Raw genomic sequence first — 16339 nt, 5'->3', positions numbered from 1 at the left:
AGGCAAGAGCCCATCCTGCTATTCCTCCCCACTGTGTACCTACACCTTAAGCACTATTGGAGCACAAATTCTCCTGACCAGTGACTTATAAACGTACCATTGCTCTGTCATGAGCTAGGTTCTTCTTTAAAAGCACAGAACACAGAACTTGTAATGAAGTTGGTGTATTTGTCACTTTTCTGTTGAGATCAAACCCCAAGACCAAGGCAACTTGTAGAAGAAAGTGTTTATTGGGATTTACAGTTTCAGAAGGTGAATCCATGACTACCATGGATGTGAGCTTGGCATCAAGAAAGCAGGTTTTGTACTGGAGCAGTAGCTGAGAGCTCACATCCTTATCTGTAAGTAGGAGGCAGAGAGAGGGAGCTAATGGGGAATGGCAAAGACTTTTGACACCTCCTCTAGTAACACACCTCTTCCAACACCTCCTAATGATTCCCAAACAGTTCCACCAAGGGGGAACCAGGTTCAATACTAGATCCTATGGAAGCCATTCTCGTTAAAAAAAAAAAAAAAAAAAAAAAAAAAAAAAACGCTCACATTCGTGACTGTGACCTCTCCTCTCCTTTCTTTTCACCCATCTCCATCTCCTCAGCTTCCTTCTTTGGCAGGTCAAGACAAGTCACTCAGCCTTGGACGTGCCACTCAGCTGTCAAGGTACAAGCTAACAGGTGCTGCTTTATAAAGTGAGAAACTTAAGCATCCCCTTTGTAAGGCAGGAGTCGCTATGCTGAACCCTTGCCTTCTTCCTGGAATAGAGCAGTTTGTGATCAGTGTATGTGTTAGAGTTCTTCAACGAGAGAACAGGGAGGGTGACAGTGACAGACAGAGAGAGAGAGAGAGAGTGAGGTCATGCCAGCCTCTTGCTCTGGTCAGGCAGATACTCTGCTTCACTCAGAGTCCATTGACTTCAGTGTAAATAAATCTCATCCAAAACCCATCCTTACAGAAGCATGGAGAGAGGACTGCTGGCCACGTATCTGGGCATCACAGCCCAGCCAAGCACCACTGTGTATAAACACTCAGAGTTCCAGTTTCCAGTGTGTATTCTATACTATAACAAAGAATTGTGGCTGGGGGAGCTGGAGGTGAGAGAGAGAGGAAGAAGTTCTTCAGCTCCAGGGCAGGTTACCAGTGTGGGATAGCCATCGGGTTGTGGGAGGGGCTGAGGGGAGACAGGTGGGAAAGGATCACTGAAGAGTGGGATAGAGGGGAAACTGACCAGGAGAGGGGAGAGGGCAAGCTTTGGGCTTAGCCTGGGAAATGGTGAGGACCACACTGCTCTAGGCTCATAGGCTCTTTGCTCTCTGCCTGTCTGTGGGCAGTCAAACGGCCTCCCCACCTCCATGTGTACTGGTCCGTCCATGGCTCCCTGCCACTAGGTTTATTTGAAGCCATAGATAAATGTCAGCACTTAGAAGCTACGAATCCTCCTAAACAGCCCCCCTAGACTAATAAACACACACACACACACACACACACACACACACACACACACAGCTGTAGGCAGACTGATGGGCTCATTGGTGAGAGGGAGATAAAGTTTCCCTCCAGGACATTTGTAATTTACATAATAAAAAGCTTTTCACCTTCCAGTCAAGGGAGCACAATTAATTGCCATGGCCCTTTTACCTCACAGAACATTTTTTGCTTAAACTGGCAGGAACAAATTGTGAACTCTAAAACAAGGGATAAGAGTAGGGCGGGTGTGGGTAGATGCTAGGGAGAAGGCAAGGCGGCCCCTGGCTTCTACAACTTTTTGGAATTGTCAGAAGGACTGGGATGAGCCTTGCAGTCACTAAAAATATCTGTAGCCTGACCTGTCCTTTTCAGCCCACTCAGCTTGAAATATCTCGCTAATGATAATGGACTCACGCAATCTGCCCCCCTTCCGACAGATGTTGAATGGATGGTCACCAGAAGGGTTGTTTCAACTGTATCCTTCTGTCATGTCTTGTCCCCTTCTCTTTTGGGCATCATTTCAAATAACAAATAGGGAATCGGATGTTCCCGTACCCCTGGCTTTGAAAGTCCTGTGATTAGGGGACTGTATTTGTTATCCATATAGTCTCTTGTTCTAAATACACCAAGCTCTTTGGAAAGCTATTGGCATTAGCCTAATACTGTTAATTCTTACCACTCTTCTATGAGGGAAGCAGGTGGCTATCATTATTTCATCTATTTTGCAGATGGAGATGTTTGGGGGGGTGGTTTAAGTGTGGCATCCACTCTGCATGGATGAGCTGGAAACAGAAGTCAGTGTCAGGCCTGCAAGGTTATAAGGGCCCCTGAGAATTGGGAAAAGCTCAACTGAGTATCTCTGAAAGGCTGGAGGAGGGTGTGGAGGGTGAGGGTGGGAAGCCCAAACCTCCTACCTTTTTTATTAAAGGGGTAACCATTGCTATTTTTATGTGTTGTTAGTGGATAGTACTTACAGTATTCATACAGGATGGCAAAAGGAAATGGTGAAGGTTCACATGATGAACATGACAGCTCCTTTAAACCTGTTTCCTTATCTTGGATAAACAGAATATTCACAGGCAAGAACAGTTACTGTTTTTATTCCAAGATGCAGAATTCTGAGAGGCAATGCGTGGCCAACATTGTGGAAATATACCCAACCAGAGTTGGCAGGGTCCCTTCCCCTCTGCAGTCCTTATGTGATTGACATTTGGCTATCTCTCTCTGGATGCTGGTGTCCTGGATGTTGCATAGCATCCTTACTTTCCTCTCTCTAGGCAATTATTCAGTCAAGAGTTGGTAGAATCAGTTTTGTGGGGGTAAAGGAGCAACAATAGGGCCTTTTCAATTACCCCGGGAACTCAACTTTTCCTACATTACTTGTGGTATATAGAGTGACAAGTGGAAATTGCTGACCTCGTTATGGAAGAATAGGGGTATCTGGGCTATGCTTGAACTACTGTGGGTAGTTCAATTGTGGCACTAAGCTGCAAACTGTTGCTGCTTCTAGGAGATCAATGAGATGGTCATGTTTGTCCTGAAAGATTATGATACCTGTGGGCTATGTGAAACATCTGTTGGTGTGTGGGGCCAGCTTCCTCGGTAAAGTGTGGGGCATAAAAGCAGGTGCCACCTAGAGTTTGTGAGAATCAAGTGAATTAGATGATAGAAGGCTCTTCACTGTATAGTGTTGGTGAGCAGTGTCCAACCTTTATTCGTAAGAGTTGGAATATAGTCTGTTTTCAAGGGGAGAGTGTATTTCAGGCGTGACTCGATTAAACATATGGCTGGTTTCATCTGCACAATGCTGTGGTTTAAATGCAGTCTGTGCCCTCTAAAATTAACGTTGAAACTTAATCTCCATTATGAGACATGAAGAGACAGGATTAGGCAGGACTTTAGGTGAATAGGGATTTGTCCTCACGGATGGATTCAAGGGTTAGTAGGTTAAGGGTTTTTGCCAAAGTGGGTCTGCTATGACAGCCAGCTAGGCTAGGTCTCATACCATTTGATGCTGTTCTCTCTCTGGACTCTGCCTGGCAGAGGGCCATCATCAAGTATAGATGGCTTCTTAACTGTGGACAGGAACCACAAGCTCCTCTTCATTAGAGGTCACCTGGAGTGTGGCATTGTGTTATTTGCATTAGAAAATAAACTCTTTCCAAAGCAGTACAGAGGAAACCCTGTCTCGAAAAACCCAAAGCCAAACCAAACCAAACAAACAAACAAACAAACAAGAAAGAAAAAAATAAAATAAAATGAACTATTTGCTTCCTATCAATTATCATAGCACTTTTACCCTACAGCACCTTTTTTATTTCTTTGCTTTAACTGGCAGAAATAATTTATGAATCATTGTAAATAAGGGGTGAGAGTGAGGCATGGTGTGGATAGATACTGTGGAGGAGGCCAGGTAGACCCCCTAGTTTCTATGAGATTCTGGAATAGTTTTGATGGGGCTTGAGCTAAGCTCTGCATTCAGTAAAAATACCTGTGTTCTTTCCTGAGGGGTAGAATAACCAGCTCAGGGGTAGCAGGCCCTCTACGGATGTCAGCTTCCTGATCAAACTGAATTGATTGCTGAGAAGATGCCACAAACACTTGGCAAAATAATGATCTAGACTTGACTATCACAGTTCCCCTCATCCGTGTTTTTATTCACACACGTCTTCTTACTCAAACACCGTTATGAATGTGCTATAGGGAACAAAGGTCTGGAAGGTCTTACCTCATGCAGCAGGAAGTCTTTGGCTGAGGAGAACCGGGTGACTCAAATAAGGTCACCATGAGAAGAGCCAAGTGTGTCCCGCGTGAGGAAGGGACCACTGCAGTAAGGGGGAAATGTTTGTGGTGAGTCCTAAAGAAGTGGGGGTCAGCCAGGAAGCATTTCAGAGAACCGGGAGTATTTCAGAGGAGAGCGAACGTTTCAGATGAAGAGAGAGCATTTCAGACGAGGGAGACCATTTCAGATGGGAGAGTCTGGGTAGACGAAGACCTGGGTAACTTCTGTGGGATAATAAGTGGCTCAGAAGGGATGTCAGGCTCAGCTTCTGTAAGCTTCCCTAAGCGCAGAGAAGTCTGGATTTATCCTGTAGGCCAGAGGGCTTGGAAGGCAGCAGAGAGAAGAGGCAGTGGGCAGAAAGAGGGAATGAACCTTAAAATGGACTCAGAGACTTTTTTGTCTGTCCTTCATGCTCTCCCACACACCAGGCTAGTGGGTGGATTGAGGAATGGTCAATTGTAGATGTAGTACAACTCTTAATGATTTCCTGGGGATTCCTAGTAAATCCCCTTCCATTCCCATGGCTCGTGGCCTTTGGAGCTGTTTTCTTGGTGATGGGAGAGGTTTTTCAGCAGCTAGGTGAAGGTCTGGATACACTTATCTATCTAGGCTGAGGTGGGCTAAAGGGCTACTCCCCAGGCAGTTTTTAGTACTTAGCATTCCTTGGGGCCTCTAGGAAATGGATGAGAGAAGACTCATTCTAATGATGAGTGTGATTTCCCTAGGGTGTACAGGGGAAGAAGCAGGAAGGTCTAGCAGCCCAGGTCCTGAGGTGCCAGTGTCTCCCCCTGGAACCCTTTGGTATCAGCTCAGAAAAACACGTGTTCTTGGGGAGCTCGCTTTGTCTGAAGGCTGTAATAGGGAGTGCAGTGCTAACTAGTCTATCTGAGTAGACGGCTGGAACTCCATTAAAACATTCCTTCATACACACAGGCTTCAATAGCCCTTATGAGGATGACCACTTACAGGGTGGGGTGACTAGGTTTTATTTCCCTGTGTGGAGCATATTTTAAGTACTTTCAGATGGTTTAAACTGAATCAATTAAAAAAAAAAAAGGACTATTTTTCTGACCCAATTTCTCTTTTCTTTTTCAAATTCTTGCTCACATTTCAAGAGTTGCTTTGTTCAGTTTTACAAGTTAAAAACTCGCGGAATAGTAGAGTTTGAGAAAGCCGGGGCACGTGAAAGTAAATGGAGAAATTAAGGAAGGTTGGGGGCAAGAGGGGAAAAAAGATATTAATTAGCAATCTAAGAATTAAATTAAACATGAAATAGACGTTCTCGGGTCAAGAGAGGTCTTGGGAAAGGCAAGGAGAGGCTGAGTGTGGTCGTGTTGATGTTCTTTTCTGTATAAATTTCAAATCGAATTTGGCTTTAGGTTTCTGGCAGCGGAGATGTGCAGAGCGCGCTGGAAAATGGAGGCTTCTAGCATTCCGCTTTTAGCTCCCACCGTTCTGCCGCCTAGGCAGCTTCTCACTCGCCCGCCTGCTTGCCTGCCCGCTGCAGCTGCAGCTTGTGGCGGTGAAATGCAAATCATGGCCGAGGAGAGCTGGCCTCGGGGGAGAGGGGGTCTTGGATGGCTTCCAAGGTCTGGAACACAGAGGAAAGACATATTTCTTTGTCACACACAGTAGATTCTCCCTGAGGGTTTCGGCGATGGGAAGAAAACGATGGGAGGGGGCAGGAGCGCAGTGGTGGAGGATCATTAGAATGTTCTTCTCTCAGATGAAAAGCTAAACAAAAACAAACCACTGTGAGTGTGAACACAGGCAAGCTGGAGGCCTGGAGGCCCTCTCACAGCACTTGCCACGTAACATGGTTATCAGCAGGGCTGCCGAGTGGTGGACACCCGTGACCCCTTCTGTGACCTCCGTGTACATGTGTATGGATTTGTCTCCCAATAAATGACCCGGACGGGGGAAGCTATGAAGCAAGTCTGAAGTTATTACTATTTTTAAAGATTACATGTTAAGGAAAATTTAAAAGACGTTTTCCCAAGCACGGATCCTCTGAATACTTAAATCCATGCATATTCCGATAGGGAGTTTCATCCACCTGTTTCTGATTCTGTTAGCCTTAATTCATCAAGTTGTTCTGTAACAATCATTTGACGGCTTAGTAGGCTGGGATGAGGTGGTGGGTGCTCCAGGAACCCTAGATGAAGGGGTTCAAAAGCCCATGCAAGTTCTTTAAAACCTTGACAATGTCCAGACTCAGGTCCCAGATCTATGGAGCCCTCCAGAAATTTTCCACTCTTCAGAGGCGCCTTCTCCTCTTATCCCCTCCCAACCGGGGCCATTCATTGATGTGAACCTCCACAGGTTCCTGACAACCAAGATGTTTTCTGCCCTCTGGTGATGGACCAGAGTCTGATTGTGGAGCTTCTGGAGTTGCAGGCCCATGTGCAGGGCGAAACGGCTGTGTGGCACCATTTTGAAGATGTTGGCGGGGTGCAGAGGGCTAGCTAGGACCATGCACGTGTTATCTGTACAGCCGCTCTGTTCGGAGAGCTTATCCCTGAGTGGCTGCTGTCAAGATGCCTGGTTCCTTTCTGGCAAGCAACAGGAAGCTAAAGGAAACCAGCAAGTAGCAAAGGATGTCGCACTATATCAGGCCTTGCTCGGGCTACCCCAGTACCAGACTGCTCACCTTCAATGAGCCCTCCTCTAACGGCAGGCCTGTTGACCCTGAAACTTATCATGTCCACCTTGGAGCCTGAGTAACTTTGAACAATTGATGACTGGTTTGACTCCTCATGATCCCAACATCTTAGGTCCCCAGGAAAGATTTCCAAACACCGCATACTGCTGCTGAGGACCCAGGGACCCAGTTCTGGGTGGGGGGGTTCTACTTCTTCCCTGGACACAAACATAAGACAACCCCTCTACAGAAATAAACTTGCTTTATAAACAAAGAATCATTTGACAACCATGGAGCTTTACAGAGGACTTGGAATATATCTACATAAGCCTTATCTGAATCAGGATGTGGCTAGTGTTGATAACAGCCAGGGGAGAAAGAAAAGAAACCTAGCAAACAACATGTCTGTGGGAATCTGAACTCACAACCCACAGGTGTGAGGCAGTGGGAGGTGTGAGCGAGGGCGGCAGTAATGAACCATTGGCTAGTCCTCAGTTCTCACTGTGGAGATGGAGTCTCCCCATCTGAGTTTCTTAGGAAAAGTTAATGCACAGGACTCGGGTTAGAGGTCTCTGCTCTCAGTCCTCAGTGAGGTTTTTTCCTACAGTCTCATTCAGGAACCAATCTTCATTAGAACCTGAGCACTGTGTAGGAAGACTAGAATACATTTCAAAACCAGCTTGATTTGATGCTTCCTGGACCAACTCCAGATTCCCGGCCCCCAAACACACACCCAGTTTTCATGTTGCTTCACCTGGTACAAGGTGCTGTTTTCTTCAGTCAGGGGACTAAGGACATGGCCTTGGATTATTTTTGTGGCCTGGCACAAGGGTATGGAGCTGTTCAGATTGGGTTGACCCTCCATGATCAGACCAAGTGCTATTTTTTTCTTGTCTTTCCTCAGCAAAAGACCAAATCTGAGGTAGTTTCTCTAAGTGGACTTCAACCCTTTCTGAAAATGCTCCTTCCTCTCCCACTGACTCCATCATCCCCATTACAACTCTGGAAGAGCTTCCAAGATGACAAAGCCATTAGACTTCAAAGAGAACGCAAGTTGAGGATGATGAGCCCCGCCCGAGTACCTCTCTTGCTTCAACTGACACCTTGTGACCCTGAGAATCATCTACTGGTTTGGATAGAAGGAAAAAAAAAAAGGTGTTTTTATTTTCCATCACAGTTAGAAATACGATGAGGGTAATTTCTGGGTTTGTTAACTTTAAAGGACACATTTCCTACCCCATGTAAGTTCTCATATAAGTTCACATTCCCACCGCCGCCTCTCGTTTATGTTACTATGCATGTTTTAGACAAAAATACAAGTTGGCTTTTGGATGTTTTCAGAAAACAGTGTTTTAAACCCAGGATAGAAATTTGATTGAGACTTTCTATAGTCAAAAATAAAATAATTACAGGGTGAATTCAGTGCTCTGGCTTTTGAGTTCATGCTTGTAACTCCTACCCAAGGTCCCTTGATCAGCATGCAATATGCATTTCACTGTCATGACCTTGGCTGATTTTTGTCTGAACTGGTGCAATTGAGTTATAAGAAATCAGCCAAGAAAGGTCCCCCAGGAGAAGGAATGGGGAACTGTGTTTGTGCTTTTACTGCCAGTACAGGGCTTAAGTGGAAACTTAGAGCCTGATGCCTTTGCGCTTTGCGCTTTGCACTCTGATTATTTCTCTATTCTCCAGACTCTAAGAAACACTGCTCCTTGCTCCTGGCCTTGCTATGATATGTGTGGATGCTGCCAGGCAAGGAAGTTCCTGTGACCTCTCCTCCTCTGGTACATGCCTCTGTGGGTAACCTGGAATGTTCATGGTGTTATTCATTTAAAGAAATTGGGAAGGTGAGCGTGTGGTTGGGATAGAACCCTGTCATTGAATAAGAAATGACATGCTAAAAAGTCGAAAGAGCAGTGTTACATTGAGATAAACAGAAATTCTGCTTTATTAAAAGATTGTAAGGACTTATAGTAGAATGTAACTTCTATGAAGATGGAGACTTCTGCTAATTCTTTTTTTTTTTTTTTTTTTTTTTCACTGCAATGTCCCAGCTCTCTGGAACTGTGCCTGGCACATAATAAGTCAATAAATATTCATCGAATGAATGAGTGGAGGATAAAACTAGGCACAGCCATGGTGTGACAGTCTGTCAAGCAAAGTGGTAGACTGATGTGTGGGGAAATGGAGGCAAGCAGGCCTCCACAGCATGCTGCAAAATCTGGAGCCTGGACCTTTAGGTGGTCACATTGTGACTACGAGTCTAGCAAAGGGGCTAGGGAGTGGTGACCGTGAAGCCATCAGTACTTCTCCAAAGCCAGCATGGAACAAGATCACTTTCTTGTGTCTTGATCTGTATCCAAAGGTCAGAGGCTGGGAAGCCATTGGCAACTCATGGATGGCCAAGCCCTCGTGACTGAAGTGGTGGGCCTGCTGAAGAAGTAAGGTAAGTGGAGGCTATTTAGAGCTTCCCCTTGGGCTCTTAAATGATGGAATAGCTGAAAAATGGTGGGAGCACTTTGGAAGCCATCACCATGCTCACTCCATGGTGTGTGTGTCAGCCTGCCCTGGCTGCCATGGCAGAAACTACAGACTGGCAGTCTAAGATCAAGATGTTGGTGGGTTTAGTTTCTCCTGAGGACTCTTACTGACTTGCAGATAGGACCTTCTGGCTGTGTTCCAACATGACCTATCCTTGTTTGTCGGGAGAGGCTGGGTGAAAGCCATAGTACTTATATCTCTTCCTTTTTATTGTAAAGGCTCTGTGATAATGGGCATGGGCTTCACCCTGTAACCTCTTTTAACATTAACTACCCAGCCAGAAGCCCCATCTCCACTAGGTCTAGGGCTTTAATGTATGAATTCTGGGGGACAAAATTCGGCCCACAACAGGGGATTACATGGCACATTCTCAGGTTAAAGTGACAATGGCAGCATGGAGGGGCATGTCTGAGACCTTGGCAACTGTTTTCCCTACATAACTATGGTTATTGAAAATGGAGGATGCTCCTGTGTGAAGGCTTGTCCCTGATCTCTACAAATTTAAAGCAGCATTTATAGCCATGGAATTGTAGTACCAGTCATGTGGCAAGAGATACACACACAGACAGATACACAGGCATACACACACAGACACACACATACATAGACACACATACAGACACACACATAAACACACACACACACACACACACACACACACACACACAAACTTGAGGCCTGCTTTGTGGTTGAAAACCTAGCAACAGGCATGTTGAGTATGACGAAGGCCAGCGTATTTCTTTATCCAGCTATTTTTAAAGGCAAGCTATGGCTGCACTTGGACTCTCAAGTTCTTGTGCAAGCCACTGAAAATGTAAATTATTTGCCAGTCATGTCAGCATTCTTGGGAGGAATTTTTATCCCATTCAATATTGAAAGTATCATGCCAGAAATGTAGGGTTAGAAGGACTCCAGGAAATCTAAACTCTCATTTTATTAGTGCAGCCTATGAGACCAGGGATGGTGAAGCCAGTGAGAGGCAGAAGCATCAGCTCTCACACAGCACTTGACTTTGTGCAAGCCTGGAGCCTTTTGATGGGCTAACATCTATTTGGTATCCAGGAGGGCTCACTTCATCCTCACATTTGCTTTTGGCCTTCAGTGAATCAATTGGATGGTAAATGTTCAGTGTCTTAGGCCCTCTATACCCATTCATGTGGAGAAAACCATAGCATCCTATCTTACAGTGATCAAACCAACCTTCCTGAAAAGGGTGCACTCAATTTTACAAGGCAACTAAGAGTCTGGCAGGCTTCTAGAGGATCTTGGTTCGAGAACCTTTTGGGTCAGGTCTGGACTTGAGTCCGTTTTGCTCCTAACTGCATGACCTTCAGCAGCCACTGAACTCATCACAGTTCAGTTTTCCCCTTGGATACCACAGGGCTGGACACAGATACATGCTGGCTTTGGGTAGGTCACTGTGGTTATTGTCACCACGTGTTACACTCCCCACTACTGTTACAAACAGCTGGTGTTGACATCCCCTTAACTCCCGGTGACAGACAGCAGAAGGTTGGCTCAGAGATTAGCCTCCAGCTGGCCCTGGAGGTAAACCCTGAAGGCTGCTTCGTTGTTATGGAATAAATAGCACTTCCAATCTCCTTTCTAATGCTCTCTCATTTCCCACCAAGATCCTGATATTTGAATTCTGTGAGACTCATTTGTGGCTCTCCATGCTCATCCTGAATCCCCATAAAGGACTCGCCCTCTACCCTGGAGTATTGGAGGAAAACTTGAACTTCGGCTTTTCTACTTGAGTTTCCCCTATTTTTTTTTTTTTAATAGACACACTAGCATTTCATAACGTAGGAACCAGGAAACCCTTTGAGTCTGAATTCCAGCTCTGCATCAATTTCTGTATGACCTTGAGCAAGTGACTAAGCTTGTTTGTGCTTCATTTCTATGGGGTGGAGGTGCTGACATCTTTTGTATCATATAGTTGTCATGGTAGCTAATGAGCTATTCCATGAAGAACACTCTTTCTGTAACTCCCAGCACTCAAGGGGGTCTGTCGTTGTCAATATCAAGGCATTTAAAACAAAAATCAAACAACTTCCATAGGGCTGCTTTGGACAGGAAGGGAGGAAAATATAGGAGGATTGGATCTCAGATCTCCTGGCACCAACCCACGGTTGCAGGACGCAGCAGGCATCAAGGTAAGCTCTGAGGACTGATGGAGAGCGGACTGCACCTGTTCCATGTCACTCCACGGCGTGTGCAGCATCAGCTTCCAGGCTGCTCCTTGCCTAACATGACTCCACTTTATAAAGCAACAAATCTGACCCGAATTACTCTCTTTTGGGTGTAAGTGCCAAAAAACAATGACTCTACATCTTGTTTGTGCGCGTAAACAGCCACCATCTGCCAACACCAGGAGGTATACACTGATAAATAATTTATTTGTGCCAATAAATCATGGCACCTGAAAATATCCCAAATCATATCAGAAACACGTAGCATCCAAGCCTATTAATTAATCTCTCCAGATGGAGACTCCTCACCTGAGACTTTGAAAGAAGAGGTACCCCAAGACCAAAGTGTAGCAACCATGACCACCAGTCCCCTGGCCAAATCCCTAAGCCGTGTCCAGAAACATGCTGGAGCCAAGGGCTCTCATTCTGTTCTGGCAACAGCAGGTGTGCAGTTTCTCCTGGCCATGACACTCTGTCCACTTCAGACTGACCCTCAAGGGGCCTGTAGGCCAGACCTGCCTTTGACAACTGTGTCTGAACAGCTAGTACTACTCATCATAGAACTTTATTTGTTGGTTTGTTTGTTTATTCATTTTTGAGTTTTTGAGACAGGGTTTCCTCTGTGTAGCTTTGGAGCCTGTCCTAGAACTTGATCGAGGCTGGCCTCAAACTCATAGAGATTGCCTGCCTCTGCCTCCCAAGTGCTGGGGTTAAAAGCTTGCACTACCCCTGCCTGGCTGATCATAGGATGTCTTATATGGTCCCCTGCAGACTTCCTCTGAGTGTGCTTCCCTCTGACAACTCTGCAGGCTCCTTAGTCCTCTTTGTCATCCTTTAGCCCCTTGTAAACCTTGTGGAGGGTAAGCATGTGATCTGGGTTAACTTTGGTAATTAAGCTTGGAACAAAAGAACCCACCTTTGCTGGTGGGCATCTATTGAGGGAAATTGGGACCACTTTGGTAAATTACAGACAAAAAACTGATAGAGCTTGTGAATGCATTGCTTAGTTGAGAATTCTGGCATTGTGGAAAGACACATACGTGTCCATCTATGATTCTGACATAACACACTCAGGACATATAGCTTATAGGAGCTATTCCTCATCCATGGGGCCAGTCTAGGACCCTATCAATACTTGTACATGCATGCTATAATAACACTCAATTTATAAGTTAGGCACAGTAAGCGATCGACAGCAATAACTACCATTAAAAAGGACAATCATAGCAGTATACTGCAATAAAAGCCACACGAATGCCGCTTCTCCCCCTCTATCTCTTGGTGGACTTCTTCTCGTGAGTGACCTTGTGGTGGCATGAGATGACACAGTCCCTGAATGACAAGATTAAATGAGGACAGTGACACAGTCGTTGGGATTCACTGCCATCTACTCTGTAAAGGTCATTGGAACAAAAACACGGGATACCACAACAACCTGTCTAGTAACTACAAAGCTCCTAAGTAATTAACAAGAGGGTTAGCCATGCAGTGATACTGGAGTGAGGCACAGCTGCTCCTTCAGGTGGAATAGAGCAGACTGGCAGAATAGCTCACAACCTCACAATTTGAATCATAAGGATTGTTTATTTCTCAAAGTTTCATCAGTATTTTTAGAGCACAACTGACCCAGCAGTGACATCCCAGATAGATGGGCAATTCTGTTTAAAAAAATAAAATGATTTTGGTCAGAGTACTTTCTTTCTACAGGGAGCTTATCAATAAAGTTAATAGGCCTGCATTTAATAGGCGTAATTGATTACTCAGCATCTCTTCCTCTCCCCCTCTCTCTTGTCTCCTCTTCCTTTCCTCTCTCCTTCCTCCCCCATGTGTGGTTTTGAAAGGCAAACTTGCCCCAGATCCATCACCTACTAAGTCCTGGGGTCACAGGAGTGTGCCAACATGGCCAACTTCTAAATTTGGTGGTGAAGGAAGACCGGAGGGGAGAAAGGATGGAAAGAAGACCTGCATATTAATTCATTGGCATGCGAGGTGGGATGAGCATACAGTCTGTTGTACCCACTAACTTCTTGAACATAAGGCAGTCATTTCTTTATAATTCCAAATTTCCTAGCTTATAAAAAAGGAGATAATTTCTGTCTCAAAAAAACAAAAAAAAAAACCCAAAAACAAACAAACAACAACAACAAAACAAGCAGGATGAAGACGCTGTATTATGTATTAGCACCCTCCGTGCTAATACACGAAGAACGCAGAGAAGCTGACACAGCGGGGAACCTGATGACAGTTGTCCAACGTTTGCTGAAGCTGACGACCCTGTCCTCCAGCAGCACGGAAAAGCTTTCGGATCAGTGCACATGTGCACAGCTGGAATTTTAAAGTCAAGAGCGCCACTCCCTTTACCTCCTCAGGACTGTCACCTCCCTTCCAGGAGACTCATGAGTGGTCATTTTCAGGGTCCACTTAAACACCTCCTCCCAAATTTGCCTAAGGAGGCTTCCTGGATGCTCAGCTACAGGCAAGATTAAAGGTGAGTAGGGAGTCCCTGGGTTCCAACCGGAAATGGGAATGGTGGAGTGGTACCTCACTGAGTGCCCATGTGGGGTTCTGACAGCCTCTTTAGGACACCCGCGCTTCCTTGGCTTAGACACTCCAGTGGTGCCCACACTAAGGCACCAGGGGACAGTTCCTGAATGGGCGAGTTCTTTGGTGATTGTTAGGAGTTGCCTGAAAGCTCAGGTTGGGCTCCAGACTTAAGTCTGTTTTTAAGGTGCTGTGCCCAACTAGAGCCAAACTATAACCTGTCAAAACCTGCATAGTTTCTTCCCTGTGTCTTGCTCCTAGAGCACCACAGAGGTTTTCTCTGGGCCTGTCATTGAAACGGGGTTTTGCTTCCGCTGATAGCTCATCAAAGTGACTTAACAACAATCATAAAATGAAACGGTTTTTCTTGTCTTTCAGTAGTTTGAAAAATAAAAGTATCCCCCACCCACATCCCCTTGTTACAAGGTGGCTGATTTTCATCTTCCAGCCCAGTTTGTCTGGCAGTATTGCGTCCTTTGGACAGCAGGGGGCAGTGTTCATCTTTAAATAACAAAAGCCCGGCAGGCACTTTGGCAGGCACTTCCCAGAGCAGCCAAACACCCTTGGTGTCCAAGGAGTGAGGCCCCCAGAGCAAACACTGGGGTCTTTCAAACACAGATTTCCCGAATACAAATCTTATGGCCTGGTATGTCTAGATTTGCATTGATTTGTGACATTAAAACAAAAGCACTCCCATAAAACGAAATGACAGGGGCGTTAAGGCAGCAGGCAGTGTTATCTTCATCATGAATAATATTGGAATCGCTTAGCGCTATTGTGATGGTCACCCAGAAACTGGAAACCGGCCTGGGGTTATCAGAGAAGTTAACCTGGGAGTATTAGTTCTGTTTGATCTTGTTTCTTGTCATCACCCTGAAGGGCAGAGGAAGGAACCCCAGGCCATGCAAGGAAATCCTTTCTAGAGCAGGAGTGGGCAGTCCACCGCAGTGACTTGAATTTTGAACAAAAAGGTTAGAACTGTGACACATTTGGAAGTCGGCTTTTGAAGAACCGGGTAGTAGACATTAAGCCTAATATGATCAAGATGGGTGGGCAGAGAGGGAGGTTGCAGGCATCTTTACCTCTTGGGTACCCTGTAGAAAGCAACAGCCCACTGCAAAGAGGTAGGAGAGGGAGAAGTCATTGCCTGGCCTCCTCGCCACCCAGAGGCAGGCAGTGATGTTCCTGAATGGTGCAGGGTTCCCTGAACTGCTGAAGCCCCCACTTTATTCACTGGGAAATGTCAAGGGCTACCCATTTCCCCGAATTTTGGAATTTTTCTTTTTCCTTCCAGGACATTTTCCCAGTGGTTTTCCCCACGCTGTGCTTCGTGTGAATGGCAGTTTCTTGCAGTGAGTGACACATTTTATGATGCTATTACAAAACTTAACTGAAATCTAGACATGGTGGGTGGACAAAGGCATCATCCTTCAGGTTCCTGGAAATGCAGTTCCTTTTGAATAGTCAAGTGGATGGGGAGGGATGGGGGAGAGGGTTGGACAGAGGGGAGGGGAGGGCAGAGGGGAGGAGAAAGGGGAGGGGAGGGCAGGTCAGAGGGGAGGGAAGAGGGGGAGGGAAAGGCAGGGCAGAGGGGAGGTATTTAGTAGACTCTCTACTGCTTTCCTCCCTTACTTGAATTCAGCTTCACACTGGAGCAGCTGTGCATTGAGTCTGACCCCCTTCATGGCTAAGGGGTTTAAAGCCCTGAGGGTTGGACATTGGCAAGCACAGAGTTCCTCATCTGACCTTGAGCTGTGTTTCACAGTCCCCTGTTCAGCACAAAGGCATGTGTGCACATTTAATGAGTGAGACCCGTAAGGTTTGAAAAAGAAAAAAGCAACACCCTAGATTTATATATTCCATTAAACATGATCTTCATGGGCTAATTAGTTAGTAATTTCACCCTTGCTTGTAATATAAACCATTTTATGCTCAATAATAATAAAATCTATGTAAACCAGGCTCTTTATTAATAAACATTATGTGCTTCTGGCTTTCAAATAAAATAATGCTCCCAGTGCTTTTCCTCTTATCATGCCTAGACTAATCACCCAGTAAAAAGCAAACAACTAAAACACTGGTTTTTATCTCATGTTGTAGAAAAAACAATACCAGGACATCAACAGCCTCAGGACCAGGCATGAACTAGAGAAAGCTGAGGTGGGCGAGAGATCCAAATTG

General features: G+C 45.5%; 1 pseudogene; it reads left to right on the top strand.

Moving 5' to 3' along the window:
• Window positions 1–6472: 6472 nt before the first annotated feature.
• On the top strand, window positions 6473–7058 carry LOC127226528 (ran guanine nucleotide release factor-like; annotated as a pseudogene).
• Window positions 7059–16339: the final 9281 nt, after the last annotated feature.

This window comes from Phodopus roborovskii, unplaced genomic scaffold (genome assembly GCF_943737965.1).
Source record: "Phodopus roborovskii unplaced genomic scaffold, PHOROB, whole genome shotgun sequence".
Taxonomy (NCBI): Eukaryota; Metazoa; Chordata; class Mammalia; order Rodentia; family Cricetidae; genus Phodopus; species Phodopus roborovskii.
The sequence above is the reverse complement of the archived record's forward strand: the minus strand, read 5'-3'. Positions and strand labels throughout refer to the sequence as shown.